Genomic DNA, 25,408 nt, shown 5'->3' on the forward strand with positions numbered 1-25,408 from the left:
GATCCATGGTGCACCCTACTTTGTCCCGATTTGGCATGTGTAAATGTTGGGAGCATAGTTTTCTACCCTCCCATAATGTTTGGGAGATTCATGGAATTACGGGATATCTCCCGCTGTCCCGGGATGATAAGCAAATATCCTAGAATTGCAAATGTCCCCATCGATTGGTCGAACTGCGCATGTACGAGTTCCGACATGGCAGGAGGACAGGCACATGGATGTCACAATACAGTGGTTTGCAGGAGCTGTAAATAAACTGCCCATCATGTAGCTTCACCATGGACTTGCCCAGGACTGCCTCTGTATCTATTGTATCCTCTCCCTGGATTCATGTCTTCTTGATTAAGTCTGCCAGCCTGTATAAGTAAGTTGTGTTAGACAAGGGCTGCATATTAAAAAATTATATTACAAAGCAGGACACACCTTCTTGCTGCAAGTGTCTGTTGACATGTGGTTAAATGGTTAAACGCAACAAGTTGTCTCTTACAGTAGAGGGGCCTATCCACTAGGCGAAATGAAAGACTAAACGTCTAGCGTTCAGACCTTCAGGTCGCCAAGGTGAATGTCATCTAGTGCAGGAGTCCAACCTTCTATCTCTGAACATGCCGAACCTGATGAGCGTCTTTAGGTCGACGGGCATGTTCAGTAGATAGTCAGGGTCGGCAAGGACCCAGCATGCATGCGCATCGCTGGTCCTTGCTGGCTATTCATTACACGACTTTGTGAACAATGCGACCAAAACCTCCTGGTTTTGGTCAGATTGTTCACAGTCGTGTAATGGACAGGCCCCTTAACTGTGTGTTATTGACTGTGCATGACTCGTCAGCCACAATAACATCACTTCTTTAGTGCATGACTTGTCACATGTCTGAGTCACCAGACTTAAAGATCGAACCCAATTAGACTGTAAGACTTGTTTACTTGGCTCTATGAAAGGGTCTGCATGTGCCCAACCTTGCCACTGTGTGTATCGGCACCTCACAGTGCTGTATAGCTGTACAGTACTTAGCCCAAGAGATATTACTACCTTATCGTATTGACTGCTGTTTATGTCCTATCACCTGTATCCTGTTATCTTCAATAAAACCTACTCTGCTTTGGTATCAATGTGTAGACAAATGTCTTGGTCCACATCCATTATACACCTACAGTACCAACTTGTAGGCATCTGCCAATAGTATCTACCTGAAATGAGATTTCAAAGGTAAGCAAGTATAGTTGAGAGATATATATATTGATCCCCATCACAAATAATTAGTTGTTTGATTTCATTTTATAATCTTTTTGGAAATACTTATGTGAAAGTTATCGTCTTGCAAATTCAGTTTGTCTTCCACCCACTCAGATCCAAGAGACACACTTCTCCAATTATTTCAGACAGTCTGAACATATTGGGCATATGCAACAACACTCCAGGAATGTCAGGGAGATCCCCTGGACTTCCAAGAGATTAGAACAGCCTCCGGGATCTTTAATGGCGCAAGTCATTTTAAACTCCATATTTATGACTCTGTACCCCACTGCTCAATGCCACAGCTCATGGCATTGTACAGCAAGGGAGAGAGTCATACCACACAGCATAATGCCTTAAATTGCAGCATTGTATAGTGGTGGTAAGGGCTGGATTAAGGGGGGGGGGCGACAGAGGCGCACCCACACACAGACGTGCCCCCACCACTAAAGCACGCAGGGGGAGTTTCTGACTACCTAGAAACCCTCCCTGATGGACCAATTCCCCCTGCTACCCGAAGGAGGGCGGAGCCAATATGACAAGCCCCGTCCCCATATGACCCTCGATTCGCTGAATTACGGCATGAGGGAGTGGGGCCTACTGATGTGAGCAGCAGTTGCATAAAATGTAAGTTTGTATATGTACTGTTTTATTGTTATATATATATATATGTGTGTATGTGTTATTGTATATACAGTATGTGTTAGTGTGTGTATACTGTGTACTGTGGCCCTGATTCAGAGCCGGATGCTATTGTTTTTTAGAGCGGCCTCCTGGCCGCTCGCATAGCTGTGGGTGACCACCCACAGCTATAGCGAGCGGCCATGATGATGGTCGCGATGGTCAAGACCATCGTTACCATCGGGCTTGCGACGAGACCCTTGTGGTAGTGTCTTGTTGCCGCAAGCCCCAGAGAGCTTTTGGCTCTAACAGATCCGGAGGCTCTCCCACTGACTTCACTTGTGTTGTCAGTGGGGCCGGCCCCAGACGGTAGGCTTTCCCATGGAAACGCCTCCATCTGGGTAGCCATGCCCCCGGCCCACCCACCAAAGGGGGCGTGCTGTCACTCAACATCGACAGCATGCCCCCTTTGGTACGAGACCCGGAGCAACGGTTTGCCCGTCGCTATCCGGGTCTCGCACATGCGCACGAAGGAGCCGGCTCCGTTGTGCGCATGCGCACTGGGCCACCATCGACCCACTTGCAAGCGGGTCTGAATCAGGCCCTGTATGTGTTAGTGTTTATATATGTGTATGTATGTGTTATTGTATACACAGTATGTGTTAGTGTGTGTATACTGTGTATGTGTTTGTGTGTATGTATGTGTTAGTGTGTGTATGTGTTAGTGTGTATGCTCTATATGTGTGTTATTGTGTATGTTATATATAATATATACGTTTGCTACATATATATTATATATATATGTGTGTGTGCGTGTTTAACACACACGTGTTCCCAGATGGGGGCTGAGCTGCTGCTGATCTGTGTTCTGAATGCAACAGCAAGCCACATAGAGCGCAGAGCGGCTCCCGAGTCCCCTCATCAGTGTCACGTGACACATCATGTCCATGACGCTGATCACTGAGGTGGGGCTTCAGGAGCCGCTCTGCGCTCTATGTAGCAGCGCTGACGGTGCTGCATTCACAACATAGAGCCACAAGGTACTGTAAGTAATCAGGGTGGGCAGGGTAGGCTCCAAGTGACGGGGGGAGGGGTAGTAGGCTCCATGTGGCTTAGTGGGAGCCCACACAACTTAGTTGTCCCATGGCCCCCCACAAGCCTTAATCCGACCCTGGTCGTGGTGGAGCCACAATGATAACATTTGCAAAGCCATGACCATATACCACTCACCTAGATATCTCCTATAGAAGATGATATTTAAAATGTTTTCTATATGGCGCTCATGTACTGTTGGGTGGGTGTGGGTGTTTACTTATCATAAAATATGCATTTACATACTGCTTAGTCACGCAAAAAGACTTATGCTGGCTTCTATATGCAGATTCAGTTGCATCTTGCGCTTACTAAAGGTGGGAAGGGATGAGCACTAAGTGCACTTTAACATAAATGTGATCAGATTAGACCTGAATGCAGGTGAACACTCACCCATTAGGTGCGTATCTCTTGCAGGAACTTAACCCTTGCTGCAAAATGCTCACCTGTGATAATAATGACATCTTCTGATTTAAGTAATTCCACTGATAAACCATTGCTGTGTGGCTTCTAATGTGTATTTTTCAAATTACATTATTGATGTTTGCGTTCAGGTAATGGCAGTTAAAAATATTCCCATTTGAATATTTTTAAACCATAGGACATTGGAAATTTGTGTTTAATTTGATATAATTTGTACTTGGGTGTATATTTAATTGTATTTTACATCTTAAATGTATTAATAACAGTGTCCAGACACTATTATATCTTATACATAAGACACTTTATTACAGTATTACAGTGTGTACATGTCGGACAATGTAACTTTAACATTTACTACGTCAGGCTGCATCTAAACTCTTCTGTTACTCCACTGTTTCATGGAGAAAAGCTGGGTACACACTATACGATATAGTGTTCCGGAGAAGAACAGAACAATATATTGTTCACATCGTATAGTGTGTACTTTACGTCTGATCAGTCGTCCAATCTGTTGTTCTGCACGGTAGAATGGACGATGTAATGAACAACACTGTGCAGTTACATGCAGCATGTAATGATCCATCGCACCATTATGCGCCGGATCGTGCAATGTGTATGGTGCACGCAGTGGACCTGATTCAGATGTGCTCGAAAAAGCGAGCGCTCGCTCGGAATAAGGGTGGCCGCTTTTTTTTTTACCTGGCCTCTTGGCCGCTCGCTAAGCTTTTGCGAGCGGGCAGGTGATGGTCGCGACCATCGGGCTTGCGATAAGACCCTTGTGATAGGGTCTCGTTCCCGCAAGCCCCAGTGAGCTTCCTGCTATAACAGAGCAGGAAGCTCACTACTGACATCACGAGTGATGTCAGTAGGGCCGCCCTCAAACGGCAGGCGTTCCCTCAGGAACGCCTACGTTTGACCAGCCACCCCCCCTCCCCGCCTACAAAACGGGGCGTGCTGTCGATCATCATGGACAGCCTCCCCATTTGTAGCGAGCCCCGGAGCGAGTGAATTTGTCACTCGCTCCGGGGCTCGCGCAGTGCCCCACCATCGACCCGCTTGCGAGTGCATAGCACTTGCCAGCGGCTCTGAATCAGGCCCAGTGTGCAGTATATCATTACATCGCATTGCAGTGTTCCTGGGTTGCACCATCATATGGAATGTACCCAGCTCATATTTGCCTACTTTTCAAAAGTAACATCTATGAGTGTGGCTGTAAGTGGTGTGCCATAAAATTGACTTATATCCAAGTGTAAATGATCCCCAAAGCTCTTAGTAAGATCTACATGTATTGTGTTTTACAAGTGGTTCCATATAAGTGGCCACAAAAAACCTTACATGAAAATGCATGCATCCATAGGGTTCCTTGTGCTTTGTAACCAAGGCAGGGAGATGGCACTGATGATCACATTTGAATGTATATATCTCTGTTTTATTTTTTCCACAAGTGTATAACAGCTACATAATGGGGGTAAGGTGCACTCAGGGAGATTACTGGACTCTTCAGGGAGTCAGGGAGATTGCTACTATTTCAGGGAGTCTCCCTGACAATCAGAGAGAGTTGGCAAGTATCACCCAGCTTTAGCCTGGCATATACTACTACTGTTCTCTCCTGGAGGCATATTTATTATTGGTTGCAAGGTGTGCGGTGTCGTGGGGCCTACACCGCACACCCTGCACCCATATTTAGTTATACTTACTGTTTTGTTTGCATGCTTGTATATGCAATCATATGGACACTGATGCTTGGGTTTCAACTGCTATGCTCTTTATTCAGCCATTTGCAAACTATAGACATACTGTACACCAGACTGCACCCACTTCCCAGCATTCACCATGGTCCTAGGGACCGTCAATGAAGATCCAGGCTTTCACATTCAAGTTAGGGAGTGTCTACAAGCAGGCTTATCTAATAAAATAACATCACATCCTCTTTTCTTTAAAGATAAGCCCTGTACCCTTCAGTGCAACAATTCAACAATGTAATATGTTAAGAATATCATCTAACATGTTTCAGTAAGCCTCTCAGGTCTGCAAATTTCTCTTTTGGATCTTTCATACACAGTCTGTGTTTCATCAACCATGTTGGACCTTTCTTGAATCATGGTTTGTTCACCGTTATCCAGATTATCATACATGTCAGATGAAGAATATTCTTCAGTCATGTTGTCTTCATGTTGGTTAGGTTGAGATCTTAAATCCACCCGATTTCTTCTTACTTCTGTTCCACGCTCTGTGCGTATAGTATAAGATCTTGGTGCTACTTGTGCTTGCACAGTACCTTTCTGCATCCAAATGCCTTTCTCATAGTCTCTGAGACAGACTTGGTCACCTGACCTAAGATCAGACAGGCCTTTTGCTCGTCTATCAGGGAACAGTTTTTATTTCACCTGTTCTTGTTCCTTACTCTGTCTGACTAATGTTGAACTATGCGTTTAAAGCAATTCATCATGTATTGGAAGATTTGCTCTAATTCTCCTTCCCATCAACATTTGTGCTGGAGAGAATCCATCCTGCAGATGTGTACAGCGGTAGATTAAGAGACTTTTGTAGAAATCTTCTTTACCTTCCTATGCTTTTTTCATGAGACTTTACAGTTTTTACTGAACTTTCCACCAATCCATTTGACCGTGGATAGTGGGAACTTGATGTAGTATGGACAAATTCCCAATCATCAGCAAATTGTTTAAATTCAGCACAGGAAGACTGAGCACCATTGTCAGTGAACACCTCCATAGGAACACCATGCCTTGCAAAGATTGACTTCATGCAATTGATTACAGCTTTACTAGTAGTTGTATGTAGTGTCTTCACCTCAGGATAATTAGAATAATATTAAGTCACAACAATGTACATCTTCCCATTACAATCAAACAAATCTGCGCCTACCTTCTGGTATGGTTTCTCTGTCACTGCATGAGGACTCAGCGGTTCGACTTGTTGCTTTGGTCTATACATAAGACATAACTCACATGTAGCTGTTGTCTGTGCTATGTCTTGGTTCATTCTTGGCTAATACATTACTTCACGTGCCCTCCGCTTACATTTTTCTTCTCCTAAGTGGCCTTCATGTATGTTGCACAGCATAGTTTTTCTTAGTCGTTCAGGTATGACAAACCTATTGCCTTTGTATGTGATGTCATTGACAACAGTAAGGTCACTGCGGTACATCCAATAATCATGAATTGACAGCGGACAAGCATTTTTTTTCTGCTGGCCATCCTTTCAGAATGAGGTCTTTTAACACTTTCATTGTGTCATCTGTCTCTGTTTCTTTTCTAATCTGTTCTTCTCTTGCAAGAGACACTGGGAGAGAAGCTACAATCAAATCCACATATGCTTCGATCTCTTTGTCCATCAGACTTCCGGAACCTTCACTTTTGTCCACAGCATGAGAAAGTTTGTCAGCAATGTACATGTATTTACCAGAACAGTACAGCAATTGTACATCATACTTCTGTAGTCTTATAAGCATTCGTTGAATTCTCATGGGACAGTCATGCAACGATTTAGTCATGATAGCTACCAATGGCTTGTGGTCAGTTTCTACTGTAAACGCTTGACCATACACAAATTGATGATCTCTCACATGCATAAGTGATTGCTAGAAGTTCTTTTTCTATCTGAGCATACCTTTTTCAGCACTTGTCAATGCTCTAGGTGCATAGATTACAGGTTGCCATGTTCTTGCAACAATACAGATCCAAGGCCAAATTGAGAAGCATCTGCTGAAATTCTTATTCTTTTTGCAGAATCAAAGGATCTTATTACCAGTTGCTCTGTAATGGTCTGTTTCAGTTTTTGCCAACTTTCTTCTTGTTCATGTGACCACATCCACTCATTATGTTTGTCCAATAACCATCTAAGAGGAGCTGATTGTTCTGAAAGTTGAGAAATACATTTTCCTAAGTAAGTAATTCCTAGGAATCTTCTGACGTCATCTTTGTTGTTAGGACATTCCATATTCACTATGGCTGATATTTTCCTTGGGTGAGGCTTCACACCTTGATCTGAGACTACGTCACTACGTAAAGGTAAGTGTTTTCACGCCAAATTCACATTTGTCCTTGTTTAGCTTTAGATTCACTTTTCTGGTAAGTTCCATCACTTGTCTCAATCTAGAATCATGTTCTTCCTTTGTAGAACCCCAGATAATAATGTCATCCATCATTGTTTCAACACCTGGAATATGTTCAAAAATCATGTGTATTCCACATACAATACGATCTCTAATCAGTAAATCTTTTAAATCACCAAACTCACAGGTTTTGCTGAGTGATTGCAGTTCTGTAACATACTGATCAAATCCATCTCCATTCTTCTGATCACAAGTGAAAAACTTATATCTTTCATAGGTCACATTTTTACTTGGTACAAACGTAGGCTTCAAACTTTTGCATTATAGAGTTTAAAACCATATTCTGCCCTTCAGCAAACTGAAAACTATTATAAATATCCAGCACATCCTCTCCTATCACATGGAGGAAAATTGATGCCTTGGTCTTATCTTCCTCATTATCTGCTCCACATGCAGTAAGGTAAATATTAAACCTTTGTTTACATCTTTTCCAGTTTTCAGACAAGTTACCAGACATTTGCATGCCTGTTGGAGGAGACAGCTTATCCATTGCTACTCACAGTTTGGTGTGACAAGAGCACACGGCAGAATTTTCACACACTGAGTATCACAGCTTTGCAGACTTTTGCAGGATCATCTCACACTCTAAACACTAGCAGAGTCCATTTTACACTTCTTCTGACACCATGTTTTGTTTGCATGCTTGTATATGCAATCATATGGACACTGATGCATGGGTTACAACTGCTATGCTCTTTATTCAGCCATTTGCAAACTATAGACATACTTTATACCAGACTACACCCACTTCCAAGCATTCCCCATGGTCCTAGGGTCCGTCACTGAAGATCCAGGCTTTCACATACAAGTTAGGGAGTGTCTACAAACATTAGACATATCTAATGCAATAACATCACACTTACCTTTCTGCAAACTCCAGTCACAAGAATCACAGGGTAAAAAAAAGGCAGCGGACATATTCCCGGTGCCAGAAAAAGATGTCCCCACGCATGCGCAGTACATTCTGGCATTAAGCCTGATTCTACTGCTCTGACAGAGAGGAGGGGGCTCAAACTTAATTGCACACAGCAGCGCCGTATCAGGACGGCAGTGCGCCCTGTGCTGCACTGCTGCTGGACCCCCCGCCCCCTCCTCCCCCTGAGTTCATACCTTTTTCTGTCAGGAGATGGGTGGAGGGCATTGCTCTGCACGCGCCACGCAGCACTACAGGAGGTCTTTTCATGCAGACCTCCAGAGCCGGGCAGTTTGTGTCCGGTGACCTTGGAGGATTCCACCCTGTGCAGAGGCACCGGCCGCACCACCCTCCTTACGGCCCTGGCACACAGGCTCCCTCCTCTCTTAAAACGCCCCTGACTAAAGATCAATTTTAAAACATTTTGATCGATTTTAAATCAACATTGTTGTGCTGTTTCTGGGGCTAAATCACACATTAATGAACAAACTATTTTTTATTTGTTTGTTTTTTAGTTTTAGTAAATGTGTGATTAACCCTAGAGACACAACATTGATTTTGCTTGATTAAATATTTAAAATGGACCTTTAGTACATACCCCCCCTTGGAGTAACTGTCACATATGTTACAGTTGTAGAGCTTGGTGCAACTTTGCAATTGGGACTTTTTTCAGATGCATTAATGACTGCATTTTTTATGTAAAATGTGCCAACTCTGCTGGCTTGTCAGTTAGAGAGTCTGTTTTGCAGAGATGAAACCAGCTGCTTTGTTCCTAAACCCTGACTTCTGGACTACAGTATGTCATCCTGTGCAATTGCCTATTTGTACTGTAGAAAACTTGCTTTACTTCAATAAAATCACACATTTTAAAATAGGCCACTTTTCTGCACACCGCTACCTCGGTAGGAGAACTGCATACAAATGTGTCTACCTTACTCTTGATCAATACGGAGGAGATTTAACAAAGGTTAAACTTGATGGATTTGTGTCCTTTTCCGAGCTGCGGATTCACTTCACAGATGCAACGGCCGCAGACATGCTTGAATAGATATGACAAAATAAGTGTGGGGAAAATAGTGGAGCCTGAAAGCACCGTGCATTAATTATGTTTTAGGCTGTATATCTTCTGCTAATATAATCTGACACGTTCTTTTTCATGCATACCGTCTAGCTAAAGCCTGTTGTTTCTTCAAGTATATTATCGCAAAAATCCTTTCCTTTGACAAGTCACAGTAAGAACATTATTTCATGCCCTCATGCGGATTACTGCAATATTTTGCCATCTGGCGTTCTACGCCTCCCATCTCGCACTCCTACAATCTGTTTTGAAATCTCTGCTCTCCCCTGGAACACGTACTACAAACACTGTTTGAACATTCCAATGCTTGCTTTGCATTATTGGAGAACTGCAGAAAGCACTGGGGTTAACAACAGCAATGTAATTGATATTGGCTACCAGTGGTGATTTGAACATCTGCTACCGAACCCCCAAGACATCATGTCCTCCCTTCTGTCACAAAGGCAATTCCAACCCACCCGTTCACCTTTGCTGATCAGATTTCTCTTTTAAACATGCAGTCACCCAAAATTCTTTTATTTTACTGGTAAAGTGGACCTGTCATCTACACAGCACAGTCAACAGATAGCTGAATAGAGAACATACTGTATAAACATATGTTACGTTTACTGTGTGTGCTGTATAATTTCTTCTAAAATCCCCATTTAGCATGTCTGCATGAATGAATCTATCTTATGGGCAGCAATTTGTGTTTATAAATAATAACGTGCACTTTGCATTTAGTAGCATGAAGATACAGTACTCATCTTGTTCTTGAGACACTTTCTGTAAGAGCGTAAAACTCTACCAATATAAGTAAATAGGAAAAAAGCACTGGCTGTAAACCCTACAACAAAAGCTGCTGTATAGGGAGAATACTAACCATCTTATTACTTCCTAGGCAGGCAACTTCCTAGGCAGGCAGGGCCAGATTATAGGCGAGCTGGCAGGGGTGGTATATCACTTTGATAATTATGCTGATAGGGGCCCCTACAAGTTGATGCCCAGGGGCACCCATGAACCTTCCAGCCCTAGGGTCAGGAGAATAAGAGGTTAAAAGGAGCAAGATAGGAAGGGTGGTAGAGGATTCAAGGAAGAGATATTGTAGTGTGGTAGGAAGAATAAAGTAGAAATGTGTGCCGACTCACATGTTTTGGTTTTGGATCTGTATCTCCTCGTGTTATGGATCTGGATTGGTTTTGCCAAAACCACCCTTCCGTTTTTTGTTTTGGATCTGCATTTTTTTTTAATAAAATCATAAAAACAGCTAAAATCACATAATTTGGGCCTGTTTTTGTTCCTACAGTATTATTAACCTCTATAACATTAATTTCCACTCATTTCCAGTCAATTTTGAGCACCTCACAGCTCACAATATTGTTTTCATCCAGTTTAGGCATGAAATTTGCACCAAGCTAGCTGGCTGACTAAGATAAGCAGCAGCAGTGGGCGGCACAAACATGTGGCAGTTAAACTTCCAACATCAGGAAACAAATGTTTTTATTATTCATGAGAGGACTGAGGGAGTTGGAGTATGTATGTACTTGAAGACAGGGACAGGAAGGGTTGATTAGTAGTAAATGTAATAAAAAATTTTTATTCTGAAGTAAATTTATGAGGGAAGGGAGGAGGGAGGCATTTACAAAAAATATATTTTTCTCATTCAAATAACTCCTTGCGCCAGAAGAATCCTTGAGCGCCATGCCTGCTGCTGCTGGGAGTGGATTTTCATCCCAGAAGGGGACCAGGAAGACTACTAGTAGTGCTTTCCAAAACAATTGACTGTTAAATAATCCTTTGCAAAGATTCCACTTGAAACTTTTTCCCAACATGTGCAGGGACATTAAAAAAAACAAAGTTAGTTAGTGGCCTTCAAACTGCCATTGTACCCACTGTTCACTTAACCAGCACAGATGGACAAGTGGAACAGAGCAAATGCAAGATTTCAGATTTAAGGTTTAAGTCTTACGTTGTGTCTTTCTTGAGAATCCTGCGCCTGCTTCTGCTGCTAGAAGTGGATTTTCATCCTAGAAGGGGACCAGGAAGAGTGCTTAACAAAACAATTGACTGTTAAATAATCCTTTGCAAAGATTCCACTTGAAACTTTTTCCCAACCTGTACAGGGACATAAAAAAAACCATAGTTAGTTAGTGGCCTCCAAACTGCCGTTGTACCCACTGTCCACTTAACCAGCACAGATATGTGGACAAGTGGAACAGAGCAAATGCAAGATTTCAGATTTAAGGTTTACGTCTTACTTTGTGTCTTTCTTGAGAATCCTTGAGCACCATGCCTGCTGCCTGGAGTGGATTTTCATCCCAGAAGGGATGAAGACCGTTGTTTCTTCTTCCCAATGGACACCAATCTGAAGAGATGTAAAGAGCTGTTGATAAGCAAATTGTCAGCTCAAGTGGCATGTGATGCAGCGATGGCTTCTCCTTCAGTTTCTCCAGCAAGTGCATCTGCTGAGAATAACTAAACTTTCAAAGCACCCAGTGGTGATGCAGATGAGTCAACACAACCAAGTTTTGACATCTGGTCGGGTCAGAATTGACTACAATTAATGACACCTCTACCATGACTCCATCTGTTACGGTCACCATTCAAAGAAAGGTTGAGGACTATTTAAACATTTTTAATGATAGCATGCAAATAGGCATGTCAGACAGTCCGTTTGACTACTGGCAGGAAAAAAAAGGTAATTTGGAGTCCCTTGCACAAACTGAGCTGCCCACCCTCCAGTGTGTACTCAGAAAGAGTTTTCAGCATAGCCGGGAACCTTGTCAGTGATTGGCCTATGAGGCTACTTCCCCAAAATGTGGAAAAGATGATGTTCATCAAAATGAATGACTAATTCCACGAGGAAGACCTTTATCAGCAATTATGTAAAAAAAAATAGAGGCGCCTGTAATGGTGGATTCCAGCGGGGACTAATTAATATTGTGTGAAGAAGAGGATGTACACACTGATGGGGATGATGATGACGATGATGACATCTGATGGATGTGCTGCAGATGAAATAACAGGGTGGAGTTTCCTAGATGGTTAAGGTCCCTATCTCGATTCTCTACTAATTTTGGCTTTACAAATGGTACAGATGCCTTCACAACTGTTGTCAGGATTTGGGTTAAAATAATTCCACACCCAAGATGTGGCTTTCCTGGTCTTATGCCCAGGTGTCACCCCAGCATATAACCCCAGTTTATATTGTTACTCCAGCCTATACCATCGCCCCAGATTATACCAGTACCAAGCCTATATCGTCATCCCATCCTGTGTTGTGTATAAATTACAGCTGCGCTCCCTGTTAGATTGGGGATTCATTGTCCACTTTAGTGGATGTGAGCTCCATTTTAGTCCATATCGCCACACCCCCTACACATCTTCTGACCTGGGCTACAGGAGGAGCAGCTGCACTCTGGAATACAGTTGCATGCAGTTGCCACTCTGACTTGCTTAAATTCAGGTAGTGGGTCCATGGGTAGGGGAGTAGGGACACTATAATCAGAGAACGCAGTTTTAGCTGTTTTATTCCATTTTTTAAACCATATCCTCTATTTTCACCTTTTGAAAATATGTTTATGTGAATCTCAGCTGAGGCATTTGTGATGTCATTATGTTTAATATATTATGCATGTTATTTAGCACTTTGCTGTGGTCTTGTAGTCGGCATATAGACTAATCATTTATTCATTATTGAGGAAAGAAGTGAAAAGTTGCATTTTTTTATGGCTAACTTTGTGTTATTAAATTGTAAAATTGTGAAGTTTCCACTTAGTGTCACAATATTTTTTACGAATACACTGCGTTTTCCACTTAGTGTCACAATATTTTTTATGAATACACTGCGTTTTCAACTAACAGTGTCACAATAATTTTTACGAATACACTGCGTTTTCCACTTAGTGTAACAATATTTTTTACGAATACACTGCATTTTCAACTAACAGTGTGACAATATTTTTTACGAATTCACTGCGTTTTCCACTTAGTGTGACAATATTATTTACGAATACATGGCGTTTCCACTAACAGTGTAACAATATTTTTTACAAATACACTGCGTTTCCACTAACAATGTCAATATTTTTTACGAAGACACAGAAGCCCCTGCCCTTGATGGACACAGCAACCCCTGGATGGACACAGCAGCCCTTGGATGGACACAGCAGCCCCTCTTGGAAGAAGCACAGCCTTGACATCCCAGGACTCAGCAAGCAAATGGCACCGATCTTAGTGGGGGAAGGACTTTTATAGAATCTAAAACCCGCGAGAATCCGACACAGCAGGATGATGAAATTTTGCCTCTCTTTGAGATCTGAGTCAGATGGGAAAACCCGAGCCGAACTCGGATCTCGCCTCGTATCTGCAAGTTCGGGTGGGTCTTGTTCTCTGAGAACCGGACCCACTCATCTCTAGAATAAAGCAGAGTATACACTATTGGAATAACATATCGTACATATAGTATAGTTTGTACGGCCAATCCATTGTTCCCGCATTGTTCATTGCACCGTCCCATCTGCTGTCCTGTGTGTCAGATAGGACGATGCAGTGTAGTTACATTCAGCATGTAAAGATACATCTCGCTGTTGTTCGCCAGATCGTGCAGTGTGTACGGCGCGCACGATGTATCGTCACATTGCATTGCACAGTTGCTGGGTCACACCATCATATGGTGTGTGTACCCAGCTTATGAGATAAAGGGGAGAGGGAGAAGAGTGTCAGATGGAGAAAGAGTAAAAAACAGAAAAGGGAGGAGAGAGAGATGGAGTAAAAGGGGGAGAGAAAGGAGGAGTGCTGAAGAGAGAGAAGAGGAAACTGGGAGAGAGAAACAGACAGAGATGAGTACAACAGGATGTATAGATAGAGAGACAGACAAATAGATAGATAGACATGAGAGCAGTGGCGCCCCTCCCCGTGGTGACACCTGGTGTGGGGAGGGATGCCTTGTGTGCGGCGAAGCCGCGCGCCCCCCGTAAAGGAGGTGTGGCCTAAGGTAAGGGGGCGTGGTAAGGGGCATGGCCTTGTGGCCCAAACCCGGTTCCCTGCCGGTATAGATTATGGAGAGTGGTGGGGGGTGCTGGAGGTGCGGGCAGTGCAGGTTCCCTCACTGTGACAGGAGCAGAGTGCTGCACTTAATGATACAGTGCAGCACCCGGCTCCTTTCACTGAGGGGAGGACGGCATCTTGGTGTCACCCCTCGGCAGGTGACACCCGGGTGCGGCCCGCACCCCCCTTGTGATGCCACTACATGAGACAGATAGATAGAACAATTATCTTACTATAACAATTAACGCTTTCCGTCTTCTTGCAATATAAGCCTAACTTCTGATTGGCTCTGAATGACCATGTGAGATTAGTACCAAGGATTGTCAGCCAACTTCAACGGATAAAATAACGATTGTAGCATTATTGCAGAAAGAAGAGGGAAGGTTACAGATTTATAGCTTTATTTAATCATAGATAGTATGTGTATGAATAACTTTCTATTGCAATTAGAGTTTTTAGCAGACAGTATTGATGTTCAATATTTCAAAACGGCATGGCAGGTCCACTCTAAGGCCATCTACTGCTTTTCACTTGGTTTGTTTCTGCACAATGTCAAAAAAATTGAAACATGCAATTTTTGAATCAATGGGATACTGAATAATTATAAGTGCTTTATACATTGCACAGAAAGAGGGGAAGGAAAGGGACATTTACAGCTGGCGGACATGAATTAAATACGTTTTTTTACTTCTCTTTCAGGTCAGACAGTCATAATTGTAAAGAAAAAAAGAAATAAATTGCTGTATTTTTTATGCTTTTGTTTGCAATGTGCCCTTAGATGTGGCCAATATTTCTTCTAACAGTACACAAAGCATTAGCACTTTTTTCAGGTATAATGGCGTCTTACTGTGATGAATTAGTTGCATTAGAAAACGCACTAATATAACATTTATAGAGATCTTTTATACAATTATTAATATTAAACATTTTTGAATGTTGGGAAAGTCTGGAGACGTCTGAGCGAGGCTCTGCGGGAGAATATTCCTTTCCAAAAGAAAGGGGCATAATGACCGTAGCTAGTTACCTAGGCATGTGTTTGAGCAGCCTTTCGTTTCATGATGTCTGAGTGTAGATGTTTTAGAGGAAAAGGCAACAAGTAATAGCAAAGACAGAAACTGACAAATTAAACTAGAAGCTGTTGTAGGAGCATAAAGTCTGTAAGTTACAGAAATAATCAATGACTTCGGTCTTTTTCTTTTACCAGGGCAGGGCTATGAAATGGATGGGCCGCTGCAGGGAAATCATTTTTGGGGGTAGATGCTAGATGTGAAGGATAGGGGCAATGAAACAAGTAACCCCGGTTGGTTACACGGATTTGCATCACATCGGTCAATCAGCAATTAGCTTTTATCTGTCAAGTGCAAGGATATATAAGCTGTAAAAGAGGAAATACACATTTGTTCCAAAATAGCTATTTTACGCAAAAGTATTTCTCTAAAATTGCTTTCCAATAAATTCTTCCATCTTTCTACTGTATGCAAAGCTTTGCACTAATTCCCTGAGTGCTTCTTTGATTCATGCTAATATTTACATACAGTACATTTTTGCTTACTATATTTGGAACAATAGCCATACTGTGCTAGCATTCTGCATTTTATGCTTCTGTGACACAGTCGGGATAGGGGTCCCTCTCCTGGAGTAGATGGATTCCCTCTTTACACACACAGCAGCCGTAGAAACAGGACACAAGTCTGGGATTCTCGTACAAACTGGTCGGCACCAGTCTTTATTGTGCCAAATTAATATAACAAATCATAAACCAAAATCCTAGCCCGTCTGGGCAATAAATAAACAGTAGGTACCCTCACCAAAAGGACGGTAGGGCCTACTGCCCACATTGTCAACAACAGCACGTGCACAATACTTACAAAGTTGTCATAACAGTGTCTTTGGACATGCTAGCCTGCAGGCCTACTTCCCCAGGTGTGAGACACTCAGCTACAACTGAACACAGCTTATATCAGCCAGTTCCAGCTGTAAGCCCTAATGAGCCTGCTACCAGGCTGAAAGGCCCAAAACCTGGATTGGCCTCTGAATGGAGCCCTCCCTCTCCTCACATCCACACCCCCAGGAACCAAATCGGCTTTTCCAAAAGCCGATACTCTGGTCTGCTTACAAAACAGACTTCTCCTGGGGGTTTTTAGAACACATAATCCAAAAACCTAGGACAAATGTACCTGCCATTGACCACTTTATCAGTGCTTCTATCACACTTCTCAATTAACTAAATTGAAGAGTGTGTAAAAATTCCTCCACAGCAAAGTGAAAGACTGATCTCTAGTTATCAGACCAAATGTAATAGGGTGTGAGTTTTAGGGTCTCATTCTGACACGCATGCGAGTGCATGCAATTTAAAACTGTGGGTGAACTCACACCTTGTAATGTGACTTACATTACAAGGTGCGAGTTACACAGAGACATGCACAGATCAGTGAGATCCTGCGTGAAAAAAAAATAAAACAACCATAAAGGTGTAAAAATGATAATAAAAAAAATTAAACGGGGTCCCCCCTTAAATGCACAACCAGTTCTGGGCTTATCTGAGCCAGTCCTATTTGTGAAAATACAGCAGAAAAAGACGTAAAGGTCTTCAAGCATGTAATACCACAGCCATGGGACCTGCTTCATGGGGTCACCAGGGCAAAGCATTATCACTGCACGCTAGTCACCCCAGGCTGGTGATGTCTGTGGAGGTGGACCCCCCCAATAAAGGGGTTCCCCCTCTTCATGGCACCCCAGGCTTTGGCTGGTTTGGTTTGGCCCAGGGCTATCCCTGGCACCAATGGGTGGGGAGTGCAGGGTTGATTTTGTGAAAAAAATAGAATACATAATATTGTCTTTTACAGGAGAACTACAGGTCCCAGGAAGCCTCCCCCGCATGCTGGTACTTCGAAAACCACAAGTACAAGCATGAGGGGCATTAAGGGCCCACTGGTACCTCTAGTTCACCTGCAGAAGAAATATTAGAAAACCACAGGACACAGACATTGAAGGTTTATTTTATTTCACATGCACTCACTCATTCACTCACACGCACCTGCACTCACACTACATATTTACCTTGTCCTTACAGCCAGTCTGTCCATTTTTTTAGTAGAATCCTGTGATCAGGACCTGAAAAAAAAATTCCATACTCACCTACCCCTTGGTTCCGGTCCTCTTCTGTCCATGTAGGCATCCTTCGTCTTCTTAAAACAACCAAAAAAGTGAACCCCACAGACATTACTGTCTTCTAAAGAATGTACTTCACGAATGACGGCTCAGCCACTGCATTTCCCATAGAAATTAATTGGCTGAACATTCATTGGCTGAGAGAGATGAGCTTCCATCTCTCTCAGCCAATGAGTGGTTCCCACCATTGACTTCAATGGAGGGAAGCACTAGGTTACTAAAGTGCACTTTAATAACCTAGTGGTTCCCACGGGATGTAGACAGGAGGCCGACAGTCTAAATGCCTACCGCCGGCTTCCCGACTGCAAATCCCAGCAAGGAATTAATGACAGGTGTCGAATACTTGACCCCTGTCATTAGTCCTACACCGGGATCCCGATGCCCTGCATACCGAACGAAGGTAACCCGGGTGCAGACAACCGTGGGGGGGAGGGTTAGGTGTCAGGGCTCCCTGGGGACTTAGGGTTAGGCACCCACCCAGAGGATTAGGTTTAGGCTAGGGGAAGGGGGGTTAGGGTTAGACATCCCCGGGGGGCCAGTTAGGATTAGGCACCCCTAAGGGAGAGTTAGGGGGGAAAATAGGGTTAGTTATTCTTAAGGATGAGCGGGTTCGGATTTCTGAAATCCGAGCCCCCCCGATCCGAGTCGTATCCAAGTCAGCCTCGACTTTCCCCACCTGACTCGGATCTGAAATCGAGGCAAAACGTCATCATCCCACCTTCCGGATCTCGCGGGTTTTGGATTCTATAAAAGGTCCCCGCGTTGGCGCCATTTCTCACTCCGGCTGTGGACAGTGAAGAGGGAGGGTGGGAGCTAGGGCTGGCTGGGCTGTGTTGTCCTTAGGGTCTGTGACCACTCTGTCCATAGGGGCTGACTGGGCTGTGTTGTGCTGCTGTTGTCCATAGGGGCTGGCTGGGCTGTGTTGTGCTGCTGTCATAGGGGCTGGCTGGGCTGTGTTGTGCAGTCAGTTGTCCATAGGAGCTGTGTCCACTCCAAAGTGTATAGGGGCTGGCTGGACTGTGTTGTGCAGTGTCCCATAAAGGCTGTAGTTCTAGAGGGGTTCTGTAGTGTTGTCCAGGGGGTGATCTGTGCATCAGGGGTGCTCCCCCAAAGTGCACTCCAAAAAAAAATTATTTATGTTTTCTGTGTTTGTGAATTGTGTGCGCAGTAGCCGCACGTGCATTAACAAAGTGCTGCCAAGCGTGCTCCTGTGTCATATTAAAGGGCCGGCTGGCTCATCTGTTAAAGGGTGGTGTAACCCCCAAAGTGCACTCCAAACAAAATAAAAAAATATTTTCTGTGTTTGTGAATTGTGTGCACTGTGGCTGCACGTGCATCAACAAAGGAGCAGTGCCAAGCATGCGCCTGTGTCCCATAAGTCTGTTAAAGGGTGGTGTAACCCCCAAAGTGCACTCCAAACAAAATAAAAAATGATTTTCTGTGTTTGTGAATTGTGTGCATTGTGGCGGCACGTGCATCAACAAAGTAGCGCCAAGTCTGCGCTTGTGTCATAAGTAAAGGGCCGGCTGGCTCGTCTGTTAAAGGGTGGTGTAACCCCCAAAGTGCACTCCAAACAAAATTAAAAAAATATTTTCTGTGTTTGTGAATTGTGTGCACTGTAGCTGCACATGCATCAACAAAGGAGCAGTGCCAAGCATGCGCCTGTGTCCCATAAGTCTGTTAAAGGGTGGTGTAACCCCCAAAGTGCATTCCACAAAAAATAAACAATTCTTTTTTTTTCTGTGTTTGCGTGCGAAATGTATGCGCAGTAGCCGTACGTGCATCAACACAGCAGCAGCGCCAAGCGTGCGCCTGTGTCATAAGTCAAGGGCTGGTTTGGACATCTGGTCCGGACTGAAGGGCGTGCCCACAATTTCTGACATGTCTACTGTCACTGCATATGATACTGTCACCACTGACAGAATGGTGGAGGAAATATTTTCTGTGTTTGTGAATTGTGTGCACTGTGGCTGCACGTGCATCAACAAAGGAGCAGCACCAAGCGTGCGCCTGTGTCATAAGTAAAGGGCCGGCTGGCTTGTCCATTAAAGGGTGCTGTAACCCCCAAAGTGCACTCCAAAAAAAATTTTAAATTCTTTTTTTTCTGTCTTTGTGAATTGTGTGGGCTGTAGCCGCACCTGCATCCTCAAAGCAGCAGCGCCAACCGTGTGTCTGTCTGTTAAAGGGTGGTGTAACCCCCAAAGTGCGCTCCACAAAAAATAAAAAATTCTTTTTTTTCTGTCTTTGTGAATTGTGTGGGCTGTAACAGCACCTGCATCCTCAAAGCAGCAGCAACAAGCGTGCATCTGTCTGTTAAAGGGTGGTGTAGCCCCCAAAGGGCACTCCAACAAAAATAAAACATTTTCTTCTGTGTTTGTGAATTGTGTGCACTGTACGTGCATCAACAAAAGAGCAGCGCCAAGCGTGCGCCAGTGTCCCATAAGTCTGTTAAAGGGTGGTGTAACCCCCAAAGTGCACTCCACAAAAAATAAACAATTCCTTTTTTTTCTGTGTTTGTGTGCGAAATGTATGCGCAGTAGCCGCACGTGCATCAACACAGCAGCAGCGCCAAGCATGCGCCTGTGTCATAAGTCAAGGGCTGGTTTGGACATCTGGTCCGGACTGAAGGACGTGCCAACAATTTCTGACAAGTCTACTGTCACTGCATATGATACTGTCACCATTGACAGAACGGTGGAGGATTACATCGGTGACAGCATCCAAGTAGGCATGTCTGACAGTCCGTACCTGCACTGGCAGGAAAAAGAGGCAATTTGGAGGCCCCTGTACAAATTGGCCCTATTTTACCTGAGTTGCCCCCCCTCCAGTGTGTACTCCGAAAGAATGTTTAGTGCAGCCGGGAACCTTGTCAGCGAAAGGCGTAGGAGGTTGCTTCCACAAAATGTGGAGAAGCTGATGTTCATAAAAATGAATTATCAACTCTTCCAGGGAGACCAGCCTCCAGAACGTACAGAGGGACCTGTGGTGGTGGATTCCAGTGGGGACGAATTAATACTCTGTGAGGATGAGGATGTACACAACACTGAAGAGGGTGAGGAATCGGTGGATGAGGAGGATTAGGACGACATCTTGCCTCCGTAGAGCCAGTTTGTGCAGGGACAGATTAATTGTCAGCTTGTTTTGTGGGGGCCCAAACAAACCAATCATTTCAGCCACAGTCGTGTGGCAGACCCTGGCGCTGAAATGATTGGTTTGTTAAAGTGTGCATGTCCTGTTTATACAACATAAGGGTGGGTGGAGGGCCCAAGGACAATTCCATCTTGCACCTCTTTTTTTTCTTTGCTTTATGTACTGTTTGGGGCCTAGTTTTTCAAACTGCCATCCTGTCTGCCACTGCAGTGTCACTCCTAGATGGGCCACGTGTTTGTGCTACCCATTCGTGTCGCTTAGCATAGTCATCCAGCTACCTCAGTGCAACCTTTTGGACATAAAAACACTATTGTGAGGTGTGAGATGTTCAGAATAGACTGGAAATAAGTGGAAATTAAGGTTATTGAGGTTAATAATAGCATAGGAGCAGAAAAACCCACAAATTCTGTGATTTTAGCTGTTTTTATGCTTTTTTTAAAAAAATACAGATCCAGAACCCAAAACACAGAAGGGTGGTTTTGGCAAAACCAATCCAGATCCAAAACACGAAGAAAGATCCAGATCCAAAACCAAAACACGAAAAGTGGCCGGTGCACACCCCTAGTTATACTTCCCTTATTAGCGATCGGGAACTTCACCCCTGCCGGGCTTCCGCTGTCGGGATTTGAACCGCCGGCCATGTGGCCAGCGGTAATACCTACTACACCCGTTCCCATTGTGTTATGAAGAATTATTTGTATTTAAGTTGATTGTGACTAAAGATTTTCGGGGAGTGTCTGTATGTATTATATATGTATTATAATGTGTGTTATGTAGAATAAATGACAAGAGTATGATTGTAAATCAATAGGAAGGACATTTCCTTTTATTTCCTTTTATATTGGACCCATTCTGTTGTGATACTTCCTACGCAAAAAGAAGATGGTCCTATTTCTCGTCTCTCCAGTTACCACACTTATTCTCTGCTCCCTTTGCTTCTGCTTCTCCCTGCTTATACTCCTTGATCCCTCCACCGCTTCTAACCCTCTATACCACCTTATTCTCTACAACATACTTCATTCCTCTTGGCTTTTTCAGCACTGTCCTATCCCCTCTGTTAACCATCTTTCACTCCATCTTCTAGACTTTGCCCGCCCAGCTCCCTACCTATGGAACTCCTTGGCTCATCTGACCAGATCTGCTAAGATGTTCCTGGGAAGAGGTCGGTATGATAACCCTCCCTTTCTCCCTACCCTAACCCTCCCTCGTTGGTGCCTATTTTCCAGCATTTTGTGCATGCGCTATGAAGAAATCACAATGAAAATGGCGGCCAATGCGCAGTAGACTCTGGACACACTCTAGTGCCCACAGTCTACTGATTCTGCAGTGGCCGGCCACTGGGGTGAGAGGAGGGGGCCCGCGATGGGGGATGCACATGGGCCCCCTCCTCTCTAAAGATGTCCCTGCCCCCTAGTGCCTGAGCCTAACCTCCCCCTCCCTGTACCCTAAACTTAACCCTCCCCTTAGTGCCTAACCCTCCCCCTAGTACCTAACCCTCACCCCAACCCCGCTACTTGCCTTTGGCATCCCGGCGGTCGTTATGCTGGTGCTGGGATTCTGACCGGCGTCGGTATTCTGGCGCCAGTAATGTAAGCATCAGCATCTCGACCGCCAGGATTCCGATCGCATCCCCCTGAAAAGAGGGAGCAGGCGCCATGCACTGTTAGTGCTCCGTGAGGAATGAGTTTGGGAAACACTACTGCATTATATAGTCTGTTTTTGCTTCCTGCAAAGACTCCATATAGTAAATATAATATACATTATTACCCTGCGATATAAGGGATAAAAAAATTTATTTTATTTTATATTTTAACTTGGTCTGGGTCTTTTGACTCAAAAGAACGCCTCCCAAATTTTTATTAAATACTATTTTGCATTGAAGCTCATATTTATAATTATTAACAATGCCACCATCAAAGCGAAAATGGCAGTTAACGAATAAATTGCGTAATGACTTTCCTTTTATTAAGGAATTTAAAGAGAATGATAATAAAACTCAATGTGCAGTGATGTCTTTTCAATTGGCCATGGTGGGAGGTCTGACATTACGGTCATGGAGGTAACTACCGTAGGTGGAAGGGGTGCAGCTGCTATGGGGCCCAGAGCTGAAGGGGGCCCATCTTCCTTATCAAAGTTGCATGTGATATACATTTTCCACCATTGGGTGGTACATAGCGGTCCTCACAAACTTTTGCTATGGAGCCTTAAAATACCTACAGTAGTTATGCCCAAACTAGCGTTGAAGACTTCTTTAACTTCCAGGAATTTGAGCAGGTAGTTTACACCTATCAAAGCAGATAATGAATCACCTACTCTCAAAACCAAAATGAACATGAAGGAACATCATCAGCTACATCATAATGTGAGTTTTAAAAATATTTCCTAACTTGTTCAATAGACAAATTTTTTAAAATTGTGAACTTTAAATGTGCCTTAAATATCCAAAAACAAAATCTATGTACAGTCTGTACTTTGCCTTCACAGTAATATAATTCACATACTATGGGGTTTATGTAATAGAGTGCATTATGGGTTGATTGCGCCGGTGGGTTACCCGCAAATGTGTTCCGGTTTTCATTTTTTAAATATAGCAACCCTACATTAAAACCACCTGCCTAATATTGTGTAGGTTCCCTCGCGTCACCAAATCAGCACTGACCCATCGATGCATGGACTCCAGAAGACCTCGGAAGGTGTCCAGTGGTATCTGGCACCAAGACTTTAGCAGCAGATCCTTTAAGCCCTGTAAGTTGCCAGGGTGGGGCCTCTCTGGCTCTGACTTGTTTTTCCAGCACATCCCACAGATGCTCAATTGGATTGTGATCTGGGGAATTTGGTGGCCAGGTAAACAGTGCACATTCATCAAGCCATCCACTTGATGTAAAAGAAAACGTGTTCCATCAGACCAGGCCACCTTCTTCCATTGCTCCATGGTCCAGTTCTGACACTCACATGCCCATTGTAGGTGTTTTCAGCAGTGGACAGAGGTCAGCATGGGCACTATGACCGGTCTGTGGCTACGCAGTCCCCATACACAGCAAGCTGCGATGCACTGTGTGTTCTGACACCTTTCTATAATAGCCAGCATTAACTTTTTTCAGCATGTCTGAGCTGATCCTCTTCAAGTGATGCCATTCTGCCGAATGCAGCATGGTCTCCGCTTCCCCCCCTTCGTTGCTCTGCTGCTGCCGGCATCAGCAAGTATGTATGTGCACCGAGGGCCGACTCCAGGGGTCAGAGCACCCTGTGCCGGCTCTTTACAATGCACCCCAACATGGGGGCATGACCTAATTACCACAGGCCATGCCCCCTTTGTGACATTATTTGGAGGCATGCCCGCATGGCACGCCTCCAAATAACATCAGGCTAGGGGGATCCTCACTAGCTGGGCTTCCCCCCAGCCCTCTCCCGTCTCTGAATGGATGCCGCGCGCATGCGCGCTGCATCCACTCAGACTACGGGGTCCAGCACCACCGTGGATGTTTGAGGAGGGGCACAGCCTCTATGGGTGGTGCCCCTGTTCGACCGCACTGGTCAAATACCCCTAGAGCTGGCCCTGTGTACACCTCGCCGGGTCCGTCGTGAACGATGTCGTGCCGTGCGTCTAATGTGTACTCTACATAAGTTGCAGAATTGCTTACAGTAGGTGAATTTGAGTGCATCCACTTCATTATGCAAATTGGTATAGTAATAATCACTGTGTGTGCGGTTCATTTTCCTGAAATCAACTCCCCCCGGCCCCGCGGTTGTGCTGACACGTGGTCTCCCAGCAGCACACTGTACAGTTTAGAAAATAAAATGATATTTTTTTTCTTCTAAACTTTATTGTGTTCTGCTGGGAGAACACATGTCAGAGCAGCCACTGGAGCCAGAGAAGGGACCAGAGCGACAGAGGAAGATGCCGGGGGACCTGCCCACGCTGACACAGGTAAGTTTTACCTGCTATTCGCCACCTCACAGTGGCGGATAGTAACTCCATCAAATTCCGAAAATATATAATTTTCGGAATTTGATGAATACCATAATTTCCACATCCCCATACTAATGTATGGGGAGTGTGGAAATTAACGCAGGGGGACTTAACCAGGAGATACCAGTGATATCTCCTGTGTTAAGTCTCTTCATGAATACCAAAATAACGTTAATTAAGGAAAATGTCCTTAAACATTTTATTTTAGTGTTGATGAATAGGCCCCATTGAGACTATAGATTTGGATTTGTGTGATGTTTGCAACAAGAAGACAGATGACACAATTTGTTGATTTTTGTAGCACATGCAAATCGTTAACATTTTAAAAGATACATTTCATTTACCTCTGACCGCTGGTATTTGTAGACACGTAATATTGGAAAAGACAATATTGGAGCATCTTTATGCACATACTAAATGGGAGAGGCATCTTGGTACTGCCCTTAGGGATGGGGGTTTCAGTGCTACAGGAATGTGAGCCGCATGCAAATTTCTACACAAAAAGATTGACATGGGAATGGTAAAAGAAATCCCTAGATAACGGGGCATAGGGCCTGATTCAGAGCTGGACGCAATTAGCGCTCGCTCGTCCAGAA

General features: G+C 44.1%; 1 long non-coding RNA gene across 2 annotated transcripts in view; it reads left to right on the forward strand.

Annotated features, from left to right (window-relative positions):
• Window positions 1-25,408, forward strand: part of LOC148542749 (uncharacterized) — a 76,105-nt gene that overhangs the window by 26,423 nt on the left and 24,274 nt on the right. The window lies entirely within an intron of this gene.

Source organism: Taudactylus pleione, unplaced genomic scaffold (genome assembly GCF_031769625.1).
Source record: "Taudactylus pleione unplaced genomic scaffold, aTauple2 ptg000009l, whole genome shotgun sequence".
In the NCBI taxonomy this organism is placed as follows: domain Eukaryota; kingdom Metazoa; phylum Chordata; class Amphibia; order Anura; family Myobatrachidae; genus Taudactylus; species Taudactylus pleione.